Below are 15,584 nucleotides of genomic sequence, written 5' to 3'. Positions count from 1 at the left end.
GGGGGGAGGACACCTTTGGCCATGGCGGCCTTTGCGGACTGCAGGATATGGAAGGAGGGGAGAGGGCTTTTTATCTTCAGTACGGAGGCTCTCCTGACATGAGGGGAGTGATCTGTATCCCAAGCCTGCCTGAAGGGGCTTCTCTTTCTCTGCCCAGGAGGAACACTTCTTGGGCCTCTACTTTGTGCCCAGGGCTGAGCAGGACATGCGGTCGGTGGCAGTGGTTCCTGGAGGTGCTTGGAAAGGCTGACTCTAAATCACTCCGGTGGCTCCCACGATCCTGGGCCCAGCACCACTCCGTGCCCCCTCCCCCCTCCAGGTGCTGCCGTTAGCCATGCCCCCTCCCCGTGCCCTCCTCTCGTTGCCCACGGGACTGACTTGTCGAGTCTCCTGCCAACCGTGGGGGGGGTGACCTCTCAAAGCAAAGGGCAACAGGGTATCTATTCACCTGGAGCCACGGGGGCGGCCTGGGTGCCCTGCACGACCCCATCTTTCCAAGCAGCTCCCTACTCTCCTGCCCTCCCTTAGGGATGGAGGAAGGGCCACTCACCCTCTGCTGAGCAGCTGTGCTCTGAGCTTCCATTCCTGAGTACTTAGGGAATTTTCTAAATCCCAGCTTACATTCTTTTACTTTTCTGCTTACAGCCCCTCGGTGGCTCTCCACACCATCCTCCAGGGCCTCCTGCTTGCCTTTCCAGCCCTCCCCACATCTCCTCACCATCACTGGCCACACTGAACCTCCCTTCCCTCCTTGTGGAAGACCCACGGCCTCTCACTTCTAGACAAGTCCATGTATTCATCCCTCTTTATAAAATCTCCTCCTCCCCTTTTCCTCCTCCTACCTTTGCTGGCTAATTCACACCACTCCTTAGAGCTCATCTTAGAAATCCCTCCTGCGGGAGACCTTCCCAGCTCCCTAAGCCTGGCCTAGGTCCTCTGTTCTTGCCTCTCTGTTGGCACTTGTCAGACTGAGTTGTAACTGTTTCCTGATATGTTTTCTTACCCAAATGCTATGTTCCTAAGGGAAGGGGCCAAGGTTTTGGTTTTTGTTTTCAAATTTTGTGGAGGTGCCCTCGGCTTTCAGGGTCACATAATAGGTGCTCAGGATGGATTTGTGGAATAGGGTATGAGCTGATGGGTGGGTGAGGAACAGGTAGGCCTTCTTTGGAAAACTGCCTTCCATTCCTGACCTGGATTGTCTGGGTCTTTAGGTACTTCATTCCTGTATTTCTGGACAATGGAGGTTCTGTGGGCAGAGACCATTCATTCATTCATTCAGTAAATATTGCAGAGCCCCTCCTATGTGCCAAGCACCATGCTAACACTGGGACATAACAGTAATATAAGACATAGTCTTATTTTATAAGCTCCTAAACTCACAGAACTTATATCCTAGTGGAGCAAACAGATAATTAAACAAGCAAATATGAAAACACAATTACATATAGTGATCAGTCCTAGAAAGGACTGCGTAGGCTGGCTTGGGTGCGGGGACAATCACAGGAGGGGCTGTGCCCCCAAAGCTCTCTCCCCCCGGGGGGGCTAGCACACCTCTTCCTCTGCAGAGGCCTTGAGCCCCCGCACACCCACCTCTGCTGGGTTCATGTCAGAGTCATTCTGTCATAGCAAGAGCTATGCTGCTTAGCACTCTGAGGAGCTCTTCCTTTTAGCGCTGACCGCCTGTGGGGTGAGGGACTCTCCAGGGTGGCAGATGGGTCTGGCCGGCAAGGATAACCCCTTGCTTTGCTGTCAGAGGGCCTGGACTCAGCAGCAGAAGAGGCAGGGTCCTTCCATCTGGGGTCTGGTTGGGTGCAATGTTCAGGCCCAGCTGACACACTGGAGCATCAGTGGGACTGGTGTGGGGCTGGCACGAGAACCGTGGCCTCCTGGTGGCACGTGGGGCCGCTGCCGCTGGCGCCGTCCGGAAGCCTCGTGTCACCGTGTGGGCCCAGGCCAGGCTGGGGAACGTCGTCCCTCCAGCTCTGCTTGCAGCTCTGCTGGCTTGGGCTACTTTCTCCTCCGCACAACTGTTTGCCTTCTTGGAAAACCGGTGGCTTGTGCTTGGGTGAACTCATGTGCGAGAGTTGGGGTGTCCTTCTGGGTTCCTCTCCCCTGGCTTGGAAGTTAGTGCCGGATTACTGGGGGTCTTGCGGTCTTAGAGGGGGGCATGTGCTAGCCTGTGTCCAAGGTGAAAGGAACTTTGCTTGGTGCAGGTGGGGAGGCTGGAGCGGCAGCCTGAGCAGTGGGGTTAACGGGGGGGGGGGGGGGTGGGCAACAGAGTTCCTGCCCCGGGGCAGTGCAGATGAGGTGTTCTGCCACCACCATCCACAGGGCCCTTGCATCAAGGCGCCTTTGTGTCCCCACCAGCTGCAGGTTAGAGTCTCCTGCTGGCCTGAGGCCGGAAACACCACTCTCTCCCAGGGAGACACAGTGACGTCTCTTGACGTTCAGACACAAGCGATCCCTCCTGGCATAAACTTGGCCTCTATTGGCTCAGGGTGGCTGGGTTGTGCTTTGGGGCAGGGGCCACACGGCAAGCTGGGAAGGGGCCTCCCCACTCCCTGGTCTGGACAGGACCCAGCCAGTCACTAACTTCAGAGACTGAATGGAGTGGAGGTTGAGAACTAGAGGTCCCATAAACTTTGGGGTCCCCCCCCAATTCAAGGGTCTGGGTCCAGCCTGCTTTGTCTTTTGGTCTTGTCTGCAAATGCCTGTGCCCAGAGAGCTGGTAGGCACTCCCGATCGTGCATGTGACAATGTTTGTGCCTCAGAGAAAGGGCATGTTTATGGTAGCGTTTGGAAACGTGATCGTGAGTGCATGTGCTCATGATTATACGCGTCTCAGCCTCAAGGGGATTTGTGTCCCTTGAGGCTCCGAGTGCCTCTGAATAAGACCAGGCTGGGATGTGTGTTTATGACGGTCTGGTGTGGGCACCCCCATGTGTGCGTGTCTTTGTTTCTGTGTAACTGACCACACATTCTCTCTGGAGCTGCATCTCTAGGCCAGGAAGGGGCTACATGGCAGAGTCCCGAGAGAGGAGGGTACACAGGGCAGGGCCAGTGTGGGAACTATGCCTTTCTTTGATCTGCTTTCCTTCCCATCCTTCCTTGCTCTCTCACCCTAGTCTTCGCCTGAGGTATATGGAGGAAGAGAAGACCCTAAAAAGGTGTTGTGACCAATGGTCCTGCCAAATTTAGGGGCCAGGCATGGCTGGGCTTGTCCGAGAGTCAGAGAAGTGAGAAACTGGGCAGCATAGAGAGAGAGATTACAGTTCCTGGAACAGAGATCCTTTTTTTTTTTTTTTTTTTTTAATTCTTCTTTCCTGGCTCAGAAATAATAGGTCTTCAATCTGAGATTAGGAGAAAAGGAAACAACCAGAAAAGGAACCAGTTTGAACAAAGACGAGTTGCTGGACGCGGACATCACCCCGTGTTGCGATTGACTGTTCTTCCCTAGATGCAGTTCTGCATGCCGGGGTGGGGGAGCAGGGGGCGGTGCGGGGGACATTCAACTTTCCCTTCACCACCGGGCTAGGGAGAGCCGGGACAGCAGGCGAGATAAGAGGGCAGGCTCTGGAGTCAGGCAGACCTGTGGTTTAGCAGCCAGACTTCACCTCTTGAGTCTTGGCTTCCTCTTCCGTGACCCATACGGTGGTTGTGAGGACCCAACGAGAACATTCACACACAGTGTTTGGCACAGTGCCTAGCACATTGTGAGCATCAGTGATACATGTACAGTTAGGGCTCGGCTCTTTCCATCTATCAGGATCAAAGGCGTGAAGATGGGACGATTTTTGGCGACATAGATCTCAACAGTCTGAAGAAGCAACCGTCTATATCAAAAGATCCCCGCAGAGACGCCAACCTGGTTAGGATGGGGATGGGTTTACTCACAGGGGCCGGCGCCTATGCTTTATCTGTACACACAAGTACACGTGTGTATGAGGCTCTGAAGACGCAAAAGCACTGAGAAAGTTAAGGAGGGAGTATACCCATGGTTTTTGTTGGTTTGGTTGGGTTTTTGTTTTTGTTTTTGTTTTTTGATACCTGTGTTTTTAAAGGAAGAATATGGCCTGAGAAGCTCTCGAGACAACCCAAGCAGCGGGTATACGTCTGTCATGTCAGCTTGTTAAGTGAGTTCAGGTGTGCCGGGAGGTGGCTGTTTGGGATCTTTCTCATGGGGGTCCAAGTGTTGTGCTCATCTGGAAACCAGTGTTTGTTTGCTCATTCACTCATTCTCCTTTCGTTGATTTGATGGCTATGGAGCCCTCGTGGATAAGCCATGTCACTCATGGGAGGTGTGGGCCGACAGAGAAGGAAAGTGTTGAGATTGAAACTGGAGAACAGAAATCTGGAGGTGGTGGGGAACCCCAAAGAACCTTCTAGTCCATGGAGGGCTTTTGGAGGACTCCATCTTACCTCTGAACCAGAGAAGTTGCATATTAAAACCGCAGCAGGAAGGATTCAGGCTAGATTTGAATTTAACAAATCTTTGGCACTGGAGGTAAAGAATAGCTTCCCGACGTGGTCAGGCGTAGTCAGATGTCCCATTTGTTGGGATCCGGCCTTCCTGGGGCAAGCAGTGGAGTAGGTGACCTCTTGAGGACCCCTCCACACCCCGGCGTCTTGAATATTCCACTGACTTGGTTGCTGACTTACTCTAAGACCTTGGGCAGATGGGCAGATGACTAAGCACTAATGAGCCTCAGTCTCCTTCTCTGTTAAATCGTGATGGGAGTGTTTCCTTTCAGTTCCTCCCTGCCTTCCAGGGCTTGGGAAGGTCAAGGAGCCCACCTCTGTAAAGTTGCTTACATTTCTGAAGAGGAGGCCCCTATTTCTAACTCCAGGGAGTTTCTGTGAGTTGACTTCGCTGGCTATCCTCACCCCACACCCTGAATCCGTGTGCCCCCCCTCACTGTCCAGGATTCCCAAAGCGCTCTCCATCTCCCCCAAGCCTGTGTGCCCTATAGGAATGGATCCTTCTGGACATGCCAAGTGACTTCCCTCCTCCATTTCTCACTGCGGCCGTGACCCCTGCCTGGAATGCTCTCCCCAGTCTGCTTTAAACCTGCTGATTTGGGGCCAGCCCTTTTCCCATTGGAGGTTCAGTTCCCCCCCTCCCCCCATCCTCCATAGCTTGTCTCCAGAGCAGCGTTCCTCTTTCCAGGCTTGCTTTAGCTATGCCCAGTCCTGGCACTCATGGGTGCCACATGATCTCCTCTTGGGGCTTAGTAGCATCGATGGAAGAAAGGACTGTCAGGACCTGGGCTTGTGCACAGTGGGAGCTTGAGGCAGGTATAGAGGTGAGACAGGTCCCGGGAGGTCAAAGACTAGTTCTTGGGACCAGAGAGACGGATAGATTGGAAGAGGCCTGCAAGCGACCCTTGCAGCCAGTGCCTCCTGCCGTCTGGCCATGTGGCCATCCAGTCACCTTTTGCTCTTGGGGTTGGTTAGAAAAGCCAGAGCTCTGGTAAGGAGGAGAAACTTTGGGAGGCTAGCTGGCATCTGCCTAGGGCCGCCTTGCCCCCCAGGTCATCCTGGGAGCCAGGAGGACGAGTTTGCACGTTCCCCAGGCCGGGGCTAAGGTGGGGACAGAGGCTATTGTGGAGGCTTCCTGGAAGGGGACTGAGCTGCCAAGCAAAGAGTGCTTCTTACAGGCGGCTAGGGACATCAGCTGCTGTTTGGCTTCACCAGCTCCCCCTTCTACCTCCAGTTCCCAGAGACACCAAGGGGCCAACCCCAGTCTAGAAACTAAAGTGGTGATACAAAACAGGAGTGGCCCAGCAGGACCTCTGGAGGGGGCCTTATTTATGAAACCTTCCCTTCCCTGCTCAGCCTCCCATTAGAAGCTCCCCAGGGGTAGGGAGGGACCTGCAACATCTGACCAGATGTGGAGGTCACGGAGGGAGTCCAGCCCTATGCTGACTGTCCCCTTCTGGGTCTCTGTCACTGGGCTGGTGAGAGAGGGAGGACCTGGCCTTGGGGAATGTTTTCTCCTTCTGGCTGCTACAGCCCAAGACCATGGCTTCCACATGTTTCTAAGCAGGCTTGATTATCCTCCGGAGCCCTGTGTCACACACAAATCCAAGTCCTGGCAAAAGGGGAGGAGGGGGGCTGGGATTCTCAGGGTGACAGGGCAGTAGGGGTTCAACCCAGAGAGAGGACGCCCTGCGGGAAGCTTGGTCACGGCAGATGCACTAATATAGTAGGGCAGGTGAGGGCACCAGCTGGGGCTCCCTCTTCTCCCCAAACCACGGACCCACTCAGCAACACCCCCCCCTCAAACTGGCAAGGCCTAGAACTGTAAACAGCCTGAGTCAGAGCTGGGCACCAGCTTACGAGCGTGTTGCTTCTGTCATTAGCTGTAATAGCAGCATCTCAGCCCGCTGCTGGTGCTTTCATCCAAGCCTCTCAAAGAACTTGACAGAACAGCAAAGGGTTCTATTATCCCCATATTACTAATGGAGAAACCAAGGCCCAGACGAGCCTGGCAACTTTTTGAGGCTTAAATGGAGGAAGTGGCAGGAGGCTACAAATGGGCAGGTTCTGTCCAGCTCGGGAAGTAGGTTCTGGGTTCTCAGGTATCCACTTGTTTATTCTTTCTCCCCCAAGTTGCCGATATTGAACAGCTAACAGCAGTAGTGATAACCACAACTTGCCTGGCACTTCCTGTGAATCAGAGGCTGGAGGTGCTGGTATTATTTCCATTTACGGATGAGGAAACTGAGTCACAGAGAGGTTAGGTAACTTGCAGGTCAGACAGCTAGTAAGTGATAGCGTCAGGATCCAAGCCCCAGAAGTCTGGTGCCAGAGTTTTAACCTCAGAATTATATTACCATTCTGGATTGTACCTAGGCAGGCCCGTCGTGCCAAGGCAGGGCTCCAACCTCAGCTCTAAGGAGAGGAGAGCCCCTATCATCTTCTGCCACCTTGGGGAAATTGGTCTGGGGAGTGACGTCCCAGGAGCCTTGGCCTGAACGGTGGTTATAGGGACATTGTAGCCGAGTTTCCTGATTTGACCCTGTTGCTGGTGAATCAGAGCCTGGGACCGAGGGGATGGGATGCAGCATCACCAGCCCCTTTGCATTTTCCCTCAATGCCAGCTGTCCAGGAGTTGGGCGGGGGGGTCGGAGCTACCTGGGAGGGGGTGGGTACAATGAGTGTGTTCTTTGATGAGAGCCGGCCACCCTCTCCGTCTAAGACAGGGAAGGAGTCTTTGTCCCCGTCTCCAACCCTCCCGTCTCCGATGCCCACCTTCTCCTCAGGGATGCGCACGGCCAAGCACAGCCCCAGGTGGCTTCTTGTCCTGGCTTCCCAGAGGCCCAGAGTAGTCTTCCCTGCAGCATTTCTGGGGCTGGGGGTGACAGCGGGATAAAACCCAGCCTGGGGATTTGGTTCTGCCAGAGCTTGCTGTGGGATCTAAGGCAAGTCATTTATGTCCTCCACCGGGCCTCCTTTTCCTTACCCATGAAATGAGGATGTGAATCCAGTGCTGGGCCTGGCAGCTTGGTTCTTGGATGTCCAGAAGAGAAAGTCTCTTGAGAGATGCCTGGGTGCCCCGCAGACCTGGGCAGTGTGGGCGGACGTGGGGGCAGGAAATACTGGGAAATCGTGCTAGGCAAGGCTGCTGGCCATTTCTAGTGCATGCTTCTATTTCAGCTATTTGCAACTTTCTGAAAAGTTCATGGTTTGGGGAATTTGTATTTTTTTTTTTTGGTCATTTTTTCCATATTTGGTCATGGCCTGGAGCAATGATTTTTGGAAAGATAGAGTAAAAACCCCTTCAGCTGTTTGTGAGCATTGCAAACACCCACAAAAAAAATATCCTTTTTCCATTTAGAAGAAACAACAACATAGTTCTGTTTTCTTTTTCAGCTCAAATAACTTGCAAACAACTCCAAAGACTTCAAACTTGGCTAGTAATTAATCCTTAATGAAGGGGACTGTACAATGTGTGCTTTGCGAAGTTGGGAAAAGAGTGGTTTCAAATTCAGAAAATTATTGATGCTTGAAAAAACTCTGCATTCTTTTCCTGCTTGCTGGCCCTCACCCCTAGACGGCAGCCCCCTTGTAATAAAGCCGGTGTGGACCCCAGGTCTAGAACCATAGCCTATGTGGGAGTGGTTCTGGAAGGAGATGGCCACACCTTCTGCCTGAAGATGCCAACCATTTCCTTTCCTAGCCATGGGGTCTCTGCCTGTTGCACAGACTCACAGGCCGAGGCTGAGCAAAGTTGGAGTCTGGCCTTGCCCTGCTTTGCAGGATGAAGTGAGCTGGTCTTTGGAAAGCTTATGTTTGAGGTCCTTACCCCAGAAAGTTTGCAGGAGGCACCTTATAGGCTGAAGTAGTCACTAGTTCCAGAGTCGTGGGACCCACAGGGGGCAGGGGGGGGCGGGGAGGAATCCAGAAGGGCCGGCCTCTGAGGAGGGAGGTGGTGACGGCTCATGTGCCCAGAGGAAGTGGGGGACTCTGTTGTTTGAGCAAGGGAGCCCCCCCCACCCCCGGTCAGGCCACAGCCCCTGGGCTCCATCCCTCAGAAACTAGTGTTGGGGGCCTCTCTCCTCTCAACTTACCCCTCGCCCAATCCCTCTTGGCTTCTTTCAAACTCTTCCTAACCCTGCCTACTCCAGCTCAGAAGAGGACATGCTGTCTTCTGAACGCTCCTGCTCACTCTGGTATTATCTGCACATCCACACCTGGCCCAGATGGCAGGGAGAGCCTCGACCGCCGGAAATGGGCTCTCTCCCAAGACAGGGATTGGAGCTGGGTGTTCTCGGGCCTGGATTGGAGTGACAGGAGGTGGCCGCGGGGGAAGAAACTTGGAAGCCTGACGCCTGAGACCCAAGTCTGCTAGATCCACCACTTGCCTCCCCCCTGCCCCTCACAGACCTCTCCTCTCCTTCTCGGCTTCCCTACCTGAATAGCGCATGGGGGGCACTGCACCTCTCCAGAGCCCCCTTCAGGCCCAGGGATCCGACTTGGCCTCATGCTCTCAGGGCTCGATGTGAACGTGCTTACACATATATGCGTATGTGCACACACGTGCATACCAGATTTTTTACCTTTGGGGAATGGGGACCCGTGAGTTCCTAACTCCAAGGAGCGAGAGAATAAACTGATTCTGGGGTGGGCCACATCCAGACATGAGGAGCCGCTTGGCTAACCCCGAGAGTCCTGCAGCCAAGGATCAGAGACCAAGGGAGTTAAGCGGTCAGGGGCATGGATAGAAAGAACTTCAGAAGGTTCTGCCAGCTGGGAGGGTGGAGGATGGACCCTGAACTTGTCTACCAGCCAATGCCAGGATGTCCTTTTCTCACATCTGGTCCCACATCTGGAACCAGCCAGATGCTCCTTTCAAAGTGCTGATGAGGCCTGCCCCAGTTGCCTCAGGGAGAAGGCCATTTGGTGACACTGTCTCTAGAGCTCATCATCCCCAGATGGTAGCCCATATTTCAGCTGGGATCCTCTGGGCACACCCACTGAACCCTGCAGCGGGGGAGAGGTTCGGGGCACCTGCCTAAGGCGGGGCTGTGCCTTAGACCCCATGTCAGGCACTAGAACCTGCAGGACATTTCAATTTCCTGCTGGGCAGCTGCTGGCCTCCCCGCCTTGCCTCCTGGGACTTGCACATTCTGTCTGCGGCCATTCCAGCCCTTGGTGCCCCACTGCGTGAGCCTTTCCATCTGATGGCCACATGACTGCGGCCCCCAACTGCTGACCCTTGACTGTGGAAAGCGGAGTAGGTCTATGTCAGGAGAGGCCACTCTTCTGCCCCCCTCTCCATCCCTCGGACCCAGCTGTGGCCCATCCAGACCCTCCCATCCTCCTCCTCAGATCCACAGAGGAAGGAGCAGGAAGCAACAACCCGGTACATTTGAGAAGCCTGGTCTATGGACCGTGGAAGAGAGGTAACAGCTGGCTGCTGCCCTCACGGAGCTTAGAGTCTTGAGAATGAGAGGGGCCCTCAGAGGACTGAGAGCCCTTAGAGGGAAGTCATAGTCATGTACTTCATGAATGGTGATGCCTGAATGTCCAAAAAGTCAGAGAAGGGAGAGAACACTATGAGTTGGGGGTTGCGGGGGCGGGGGGAGCTTCCTGGAAGAGGTGCTAACTGGTCAGGACAGAACAGTCTGGATCCTCCTAACCTGACTTCTGCAGGTCCCCAGTTACTGCAATATGTGTTTGGGCAAGGGTGACTGGGCTGTTTCCAGGGTTGACAGTGATTCCCACAGGCTGGGGAGAAACAGGTCGACACGGAGGGCGCTGTGGATGGGTGGGCGAGTTGCCGAGATGCACACATTTGTTTCTTGTTCTTCTTGGTTTAGGCTCCCTTCCTCAGCCTCCCAAGCCAGCCCCGAAGTGGGGTCCAGCCCTCCGGTCCCTGTCTCGGCATCTGCTGCCTCCTCTGCGGTAACTTTGCAGGACTTTCATCCTCACTTCCACGGGTGGCCAGTGGGGCGACAGGTGGCATGATTCTCAGATTACAGAGGAAGAAACTGAGTGTCAGGGCATCTGAGCACTTGTGCCCAGGCTGCCAGCTTGCACCCCCCTCTCTTGAGTGCGGCATGCTCCTGTTACACCACCTGGCCCCAGCACAGCCTGGAGCAGCCCATGGTCTGCCCTGGGAGCCTCTAAGAGATACCTACTTATTTATAGATTGAAAAAAGCCACGCGAGGAGGCAGCAGATTATGAATCTGAGACTCAAGTCTGACAGATGTGAAACAGTTAAAATAGTTGCAGGCACATACGTTGACGGCCAAAGTGAGCAGTGCAGCCCCTGCCACGATTCCCTGTTGCGCACAGGACTCGGCCCCAGCGTCCCAGTCCAGTTGACGCGGCCTCTCCAGATCCCGCTCCTGCCAAATCTCTCTGGCCTCAGCGTTCCCCGCTCTTTCTCCCAATCGTAAGCCTAAGGAACTCACTGCGGTTTCCAAATCCCTCTTCCTCCCTCCCCTCATGCTCTGTCTACCTTTTGCAGCACCTCTCCTTCCATCCACCTGCAAACTCCTATTCAGCTTTCAGATGGCTGCTTATTTATCACCTCCTCCAAGAGGCCCTCCCTGATCCTCAGTGTTGGTCTTACTTCTTCTCCCATAGCACTGTGTGTGTAGGTACCCTGAGCCCAGCTCCCACACACCCCCTTGTAACTAACTGCCTTTTGCTTGTTTGGTTCTCTCTGGACCGTAAGCTCTTTGAGGGCAGGATGGTTACTGTCCTCCTGCCCAGTATGGTCCCTAGCATCGTGTAGGCGCCTGAGACAGACTGTTTGAACAGAAGTAAGCTGAGCTGGCAAATACACGAAGGAGGGTGATGAGAGTCATGGGTGGGCGGGTGAGGGAGGTGATGCTCTATAAAGAGGGTAGATCCTGGGCTCAGACCGAAAGGAGAATGAAGAGAACAGTGATCACTATACTAAGAGCTAACGTCTGCTTTGTGCCAGGGTCTGTGCCAAGCACTTTCTAGTTTTATCTTTACAAAAATCCTATGGGGGGGCACTATTGCTCTCTGGTTTTAGAGATGAATGGGGTGTAAAAGGGGAATAATCATGGGTTGGTAGAGACAAAGAGGCGTTTTATGTTAAGAAAACAGCGTGAGCAGAGATACAGAGGAACTTGGTAGGACACACGGAGGGACCTTTGGGAAGACTGGCTGGAGCCGAGGACTTGAGGAAACCATGGGAGTGAGAATTGGTGAAGCCCAGCAGAGCTAAATCACAGAGAGTCTTCACATTTGGGCTCCGGAGTTGGTCTTGATTTAGGCCTTGGAAAGCCACTGCCACTTTCTCAGCAGGAGGTTGGCGGGGTCGGGTCTGGCCAAGATGTTGATGAATGAATGAGGAGGGAAAGAACAGGCAAGCCGGCCAGAAGGAGGGCGTTGGCATAACTTCCCTCCCTTTCCTGTTCCTCCGACCATTGAAATTCTTCCCTTTCATCACTGCCCACTCTAGGTGCTGACATGGGCGGCCTGGGGACCTCAGGGCTGGACAGCAGCGGCGGGTCTCCCGCGGCCCCAGCCTGCCTCCTCCCTGGCTCGGCTGAGGCTGGCTGCTCAGGGCTGTGACCGTGACCTGGGCTGGGCTGGATTTCTCCTCCACGGTCACTCCTGCTAATGAGAAGCAGTTGTGCTTGCCTCGAGCCTGTAGGAGGTAGAGGGAGAGAATGGACAGCCCAGTCCCTTGCTCACTCCTGCGGGTCTCCCCCCTCCCACCCTCTGGGTCTCCTTCTTCAGCAGCTTCCAGCTGGCCTCTCCTCGCCCCCCCCCCCAGGTCAGCAGCCTGCCTGCCCTCAATGCTGGCCCATTCTTTCAAGGCTCTCTTTGGGGTTCCAGGGCAAAGATGCTGCCTGGGGGTGGGGGTGGGGTTCCCGAGTGGCTCCAAGCCCATTGTCGGGGATCCCTTTCACAACTTCTTCCTGCTGTCTGCCTCCTTCTCCTCTTTCTTCCTGTTGTCAAATAAAGGGCTTGGGCCACATAGGCGCTGAGGTCCTTCTGGTTCTCACGTGATTTTTCTCTTGCATCTTGCTTTCTCCGTTTTCCCCTCTCTACTGCAGCTTCTCAGGGGCCTGGGGCCTGGGGCCTCCTTAGCTGAAGAGGACATGTCTTGTCCTCTTCTCGTCATCTAGTCAAATTCTCTTATCTTTTGAGACTCCTCCTCCAGGAAGCCTGCCGGGACCACCCCATTTTGTCAGTGCTCCAGAAAAAGCCCAGGCCCAATGCCCCCAGGTGGGAAGGCGGTCCAGCCTCAATATCCTGGTTTTGCATCTTTGTGGTTCCTCTGGACGGTTCTCTCAGGTTGGGGAGGGTGGGGAGAGGGGTGGAGTGCAGATGGGATGAGTACACAGACATTCCAGTGCTTTCCCTGCTGGAAGCATCCAGAATACCTAGTTTCAGGAAGGCTGAGGAAAGAGGCCCAGAGTTGTTCTCTGGCTCATTTCTAGCTCTTCCCAGACTCAGGCGCCCCCTTCCCTCAGATCCATTAACCCTTAAAGTTCAGTCACAAAGTCTCCTTTGGGCCCTGTCCATTGTTTTGGGCTTTCAGTAGCTCCTCTGCCGGGTGGGAGCCACACCACCCCGCTCAGCCCCCCAGTCCGCACAAGCATGTGCTCTGCCAGGGCCCAGGGTTAAGTGCTAGCCAGCCCAGCCTCTCTCCCCAGCTCACCCCTACCCCAGAAAGTGTGTCAGAGTCTTGCTGACACCTCTCAGGACCTTGCTCTTTCTTCTTTTCTCTTCACTGAGGCCTTTTTTTATGGCGATGCTGTTGATGGTGCACATATTCCAGAGTAATATGTTTGGGATTAGGCCGCACAATGAGGTTATGACTCCCTCCTGTGCAGCCCCCACCCAGGGGAGCTTGCCCTACATCTGGTCGGTGCACATCTGGCTCAGGCTCGCAGCTGGCCAGATGTTGCATCCCTCTGAACCCAGGCCTGCAGCCTCCTCTGCTAGGGGCTGGAGCTGCACACACACACACAGACCCCCACCCCCTTCTCTTTGGAGCACCGAATGACTGAGGTCATCTGGCTCTCCAAGGGGAGCTTGGCCTTGGTGCGATTATTCCTCCTGCACCATGGTGGGGCAGGCAGGCAGGCTGCTGGGACACATCTGTGGAGGTATGCAAATATCAGGTTCCCTGTCTCCAGCCCAGACAAGCTAGCGGGAAGGACCTGCTTGAAACCAGGCTCTGAGGCTGCAGCCTACCCCCCCGCCCCCCGCAGGGCCAGCCGCTCTCAACCGAAGTTCCTGGGGCACTCATTTTGAGGCACTCCGGGCCCTAAGCCACACAAGTTCCCCTGTCTCATGCTGAGGCTCCCCTCTGTACCCTCTGCTGCTCACCCACCTTCTTCCCACCCTTGTATCATCTTCCTCTTTGCCATCTTTTGTAGTCCACAGCTTGTGCAGTTTAAAGGATCAAAGGTACAGAGAGAGACTAAGCACCCTAGACCCTCAAATCACTGAGAGGTGATCTACCAAGTTTGTTTGCCCACTGGTGTTGGCAGAGGCTGGGCAGGCAGATCCGGGGAGGGAAAGGAGACAGGCACGGACTGGGTGCCAACTGTGTATCAGACACTGATCTCAGTGCTTTAAATATATTATCTTAGTTAATCCTCGCAACCACCTTGCAAGGTGGCTATTATTATCTCTGTTTTACACATGAGGAAAGCATGGGTCAGAAAGGTTAAGTCTCTTGCCCAAGGTGACATGGCCAGGAAGAGGCAGAGCCAGAATTCTAAACCTAGTCTGTTTCACTGCAAATTACACGCCCTTATGCCATGCTGCCTCCCTGGCAACTTAGCTGGTGAGTGCCTCTACCCATCCGCGGGTCCTCCTTCTTGGCCACTGTATTCTCTGGATCTTCCATAGCCGGGATGCTGAGGCTGTGAGCTTTGGCCTTCCTGCCAGGCCAGGCAGGGCCAGGGTAAGCCGGGGGGTGGGGGGAGCATGTAGCAAGGGATGCTGGGCTGAGGTTGTAGTGTTGTTTGTAACCAGTGGGTTTTCTGCCTGGTTGGTCAACGGCCTGGGGACTGAGGTCTCACAAACACAATTAGGAGTTGAGAAAACTGGGTGGTGTAGGATGAAAGGCAGGCAGATGGGCCGAGGAGGCATCTGCGGGGAACTTGGGAGCTTTCCATGGCTGTGGGGCAGAAGGCACCTCATTAGAGGGAAAGAGGGAGCCACAGAGCCCAGGCTGCTATTGTTGCCTTATCATTCCATCAGCCTCCAAAGGGCTCCCAGCAGATGGAACATTCCAGCAGCACCTCCCAGGGGCGCCTCTTCCTGACCGCAGAATGTGGGACCCTAGAGGGACAGCAGTTGGAGGGGGGGTTGTGGACAGGCAGCCTCCAGCCTGACCATGACTGACTAGGTCTCATGGCAGCTGTAGTACTTGGCTGCCTTGGGCTTGGAGAGCAGGAACAGGGGCCTGGCACCCCTCCCTCACCTGATCCCAGTACATAGCCACAGACACAGACACACACACATTCCCTCCCCACCCCCAAGTAAAACCACTGTTCTGTATCTCTGCCTGCCTCAAACAGAACTGTCACTGTAGAGATGAAGCTGAAGCACAGAGAAGGCAAGTGACTTGTCCGAGGTCACATAGCCAGCAAGTTCGCCTGTTAGCCTCTCAATGTGCACCCAGGGCCCAGCCCGCCATAGAGAGACACCAAGGGGCAGTGGGAACCGCACAGGCTGGGGAGTCATCCGGACGAGGTTGAAGCCCTACCTCTTCTCTGCGCTGTGACTCAACATTTCGGAGCCACGGTTTCCTCTTCGGTGAACTTGCGCGTTTGCGGGGGAGGATCAGAGACAATGGTACAGGTGCTCAGTAAATAGGAGCTGCCGTTCGCAGCAGTGGCCAGGGTATTGGCTGGGTTCGTAGCTGGAATGCAGCTAAGATGCTGGACTGGAGTGGCGGCAGGGATATTCGAAGGGCTGCTAACAATGCTTTGTGGACTTCTGTTTTGGGGACAAGAGGGGTCCCTTCAGGTGAGGTCTCTTAGGAAGTCCGGAGCTGAATTCTTCCCCACCCCTACATGTGTTGGTATAGGGCAGCCCCGAGTTTGGGTGCGGCCAGAGGTCAGGTGCA

The 15,584-nt window shown here is 54.7% G+C and overlaps 1 protein-coding gene across 5 annotated transcripts in view; it reads left to right on the top strand.

The window, feature by feature from the left end:
• Window positions 1–15,584, top strand: part of NRG2 (neuregulin 2) — a 179,726-nt gene that overhangs the window by 70,633 nt on the left and 93,509 nt on the right. The gene's annotated exons all lie outside the window — the stretch shown is intronic.

This window comes from Eumetopias jubatus, unplaced genomic scaffold, assembly GCF_037043125.1.
Source record: "Eumetopias jubatus isolate StellerSeaLion01/CBP00866 unplaced genomic scaffold, mEumJub1_p1.0 scaffold_5, whole genome shotgun sequence".
NCBI lineage: Eukaryota > Metazoa > Chordata > Mammalia > Carnivora > Otariidae > Eumetopias > Eumetopias jubatus.
Note: the sequence above shows the minus strand (reverse complement) of the source record. Positions and strands in the feature narration are given on the sequence as shown.